The sequence below is a fragment of the Arachis ipaensis genome, chromosome B01 (assembly GCF_000816755.2).
Source record: "Arachis ipaensis cultivar K30076 chromosome B01, Araip1.1, whole genome shotgun sequence".
NCBI lineage: Eukaryota > Viridiplantae > Streptophyta > Magnoliopsida > Fabales > Fabaceae > Arachis > Arachis ipaensis.
The window spans coordinates 113,203,873-113,204,939 of NC_029785.2; positions in this window are offsets into that span (position 1 = coordinate 113,203,873).

Sequence of the window (1,067 nt, forward strand, 5' to 3'; positions counted from 1 at the left end):
AGTACACGGATTGGCATCATGATCAATCGGATGGATCTCGGAAAATGTTTGGTTATCCTGGTGAGAATCTAATCTCTAAACCGCCCGGATGGAAAAGTATAGATCAAGACGAAGGCGGATTTAAAAGAAAAGTTTGGGATCCTGGAATCTGTGCTGACATTCATCACCCCGGGAGCCTGACAATCTGTTTGAAGCTGCTCAGAAGCTTCACATGCCTAGTTTGGGACCCCGGAGGCTATTGGCATTCCAAGCATTGGTGGAGATTTCTGGATAAATTTAAGCATAAGCCGCCATAACAGGAAGCTCATCCAATGTCCAACTTAAGGACTTTAACTAAAAGTGCTAGGTGGGAGACAACCCACCATGGTATGATCGTCCCTTTTTCAATTTTTATTTAGCTTTATTTGTTTTCAAGTTTTATTTTATTATATTGAACCTGGAGTTTTGCATCACATTCATATTTGCATTCTGCATACTGCATAAAAAAAAGGGTGCACGACGCGACCGCATCACCCATGCGATCGCGTCAAATTACGGAAAACACTTCCCACGCGACCGCGTGACCTGGAGATCAGCGTAAAGATCCAACGTCCAGAAAGTTAGGCTGGAATCGTGTGGTCATTGTGCGTTTCGCACAATTGACCCATGCGATCGCGTCACTCACGCAATCACGTCACTTGCACAATACCAATCCCACGCGACCGCGTGAGCGACGCGATCGCGTCGCATAGGATTGCACAACACCCCAAAAGGAGGCAGAGAGTTGTGCTGAAACGACGCTGAATTCGTGCATTTAGCACAATTTCCAGCGACGCGATTGCATGCCCCAGGCGATCGCGTCAATCACTCTTTTCCCATTCCATGCGATCGCGTGCCCCACGCGATCGCGTCAACCACCTTTTTGCCCCAACCACGCGACCGCGTGCCCTACGTGATCGCGTGGATTCAAATTTATAACCCCCCAGTCACGCGAACCCTATCAGTCGCGCCCCCCTCCCCAAACCCCTCCACTTCCTCTCTTCTTCTCCAACCCCCAACCACCACCCAGCCCCCATCACCGCTAGACG